Here is a 2,910-nt window from a genome sequence, read left to right as displayed (position 1 = left end):
TTTTCCAGCTTAACATACCTTTTGAACGCTAGTTTGCCTTATGGACTCGGCTTCAGTTTTTTAGGAGCTCACCTTTTGCTCACCAGCTCCCCTGGACTGTGTTTTGAGTTTTGTACAATTTTAGCTTGGAATAAAGCTCCCCTTTTGTTCTACTTTGATTTTTGTCTGCGTTTGGGTCCTAACAACCACACAACACAACAGAGATGCTGCACATGGCTGGGCACCTCATGCAGAAGGAGAGGAGGAGAGAATGGAGCAGGAGAGGAGGGAGGAAGAGGGGGGGCAGGAGGAGCAGGAGAAGAGGAGAGCAGGGAGGTTGAGCAAGCCAATCACTCTTCACAGCAGGTTGGACAAGTAACTGGCAAAAGGAAAGAAAAAAGAAAGTGGAGCCAGGTGGAGGAGACCCAGAAGAAGTGGCCTAAAAGAAAAAGAAAGGAGAGGGCCCTCCGGGAGCTCCAGCAGACTACCAGGGGCAACAGAAAAATATATATAAAAAAAAAATTCTTCACCTCCGGAGAGACTAGGGAGTATTATTTACTGTCAATAAGTGGTAATTACGAGCTAATATCTGATAAACTCTCAGTTAATGGTATAATAAAGGCAGAATATGGTCCTGCAGAGTAAGGTACTAAGAAGTGCTTTGTAATTACTAATAAAGATCTAATAAGCTAGTAATACACATGTTAATTAGCAGGTAGGTAATGGCTAATATGTGTACCCTAATCTAAAGTGTTACCAAAATTTCAAATTTCCTTTCGTGCCCCTGGTACACTTCTGCATCACATTGCATTATGGTACCAGGGTCCCAAGACTTTTTCAAGCCAGGGTGCCCCATGGAGTGATGGGACAAGCTCCGGGGTGCCCCATAGAGTGATGGGACAAGCCGCTGTTGTCGGGCGCTTCTTCAGGCCAGGGATCCCCATGGAGTGATGGGACAAGCCGCCAGTGTAGTCCAACCTACACTGCCGCCAGCCATCTCACCCTCCCTCCTGGAGCTCCAGCAGACTACCAGGGGCATCAGAAAAATATCAATTAAAAAAAATGCCTTCACCTCCAGAGACAAGGGGGTAAGGGCAAAGTGTCTGGCCGAGTATAGTTCCCCTACACGCCTGCCAGTCATCTCTCCCATCCCTCCTGGATCCCCACCAGACTGTCAAGCTCCAGGGTGCCCCATGGCGCCATGGAACAAGCGTGTGGCGTTTACCGCAGCCACACTATGGGCACGATGTTTGGACGGCCATGGCCAATGGCAGCACGAGCGACAAGGGAATGTGTAACATCGTGTTTTATAAAGCCACAGCAAAAGAATAAGGAGATGGACAGCACTAAGCCACATGTAGCCCACCTGCAGCAGCCGGAGACAGGAAATGGACATGAGGCGCACAGCGTGGGAAGAGAGGAAGAGGGGGGGGAGACAGACACCTAAACACATGTAGGCCCCGCCCACCTATGCTAATGAAGCAAAAACAATCAGTGATCACAGTCATGCCTCAAACATCTCTCATGCCACACTCTCTTCCTGCACTGGCTGCCTCTGACTTTTACAGCTGCTTCCAACATTTGATTTCTTCTTTTAAAGCACTAAATGCTTTGAAGCCACATTATATTTCTGACCTTTGAACACACTGTGAACCTTCACGGCCCTGAGGCCCTCAGATGTGGCTCTCCTGGTGGATCCAAATCTAGACTCCAAACAAAGAGGACAGAGAGTTTGTCCTCAGAGGCTCCAAGCTGTGGAAGTCCTTCCAGAGGGGATCAGGATGTCTGAGTCCAGATTCTCCTCCAAACTCTGATGAAGGAGCTTTTGTATGATGTTCTTTATCCAATGATATAGTTGATGCTGCTGTTCTTCTGATGTTATAAATGTGTTGTCTGTCTTTACTCACATTGCTGCAAATATCCAGTTTGTGTTTGAACACAAAGCTGATAGTTGTGTATTTGTTCATTCAAACATTAGGGACAAAAAGTCTGATGATAAACTTTGTATGAATGAACACATCAGTCAGTAAAGACAGAATGAAGCCATCAGATGTGTCAGATGATAAACTGCAGCTGTGTCTTTTTCTCTCCATCAGATTTCTGTCAACTTGAAGTCGACACAAACTCAGTGCACACAAACCTCAAACTGTCTGACAACAACAGGAAGGTGACACATGTGGAGGAGGAGCAGCCAAATCCCGATCATCCAGACAGATTTGACAGGTGTCCTCAGCTGCTGTGTAGAAATGTTCTGACTGGTCACTGTTACTGGGAGGTCGAGTGAAGAGGAAGGGTTAATATATCAGTGAGTTACAGAAGAATCAGAAGGAAAGGAGTCAGAGCTGACTGCAGGTTTGGAGGAAACAATCAGTCCTGGAGTCTGTTATGCTCAGCTGGTGGTTACTATGTCTGTCACAATGGCAGACAAACACCCATTTCCTCCTCTGTCTCTGACAGAGTAGCAGTGTATATGGACTGTCCTGCTGGCACTCTGTCCTTCTACAGAGTCTCCTCTGACACACTGATCCACCTCCACACCTTCAGCACCACATTCACTCAACCTCTACATGCTGGGTTCTGGTTGTGGTATCCTGGTTCCTCAGTGAGTTTGTGTTGTGTGTAGAAGCAGAGTGTTTGGAAGTGGCAGCAGCTTCAACTTTGTGATTTAAATGTTGATGATGTTTCACTTTCATTTGAATCACTGACTGTGATTTCATGTCAGAATATGTTTTAGTCTTAGAAGCAGTGAAATGAGCTCCTAACCACTGAACTCCTGTAAAAACTGCACTGATGGATCTTCTTGTTCTGGATGATCCTGGACAGATGAAGTTCAGCTTTTCTCCTCTCCTGTTCCTGATTGGTGGAAGCAGCAGAATGAGCTCCACCTGTAACAAACACTGACCACCATCTGTCTCTGTGTGATGATGAAAT

This window comes from Parambassis ranga, unplaced genomic scaffold (assembly GCF_900634625.1).
Source record: "Parambassis ranga unplaced genomic scaffold, fParRan2.1 scaffold_72_arrow_ctg1, whole genome shotgun sequence".
NCBI lineage: Eukaryota > Metazoa > Chordata > Actinopteri > Ambassidae > Parambassis > Parambassis ranga.
Note: the sequence above shows the minus strand (reverse complement) of the source record.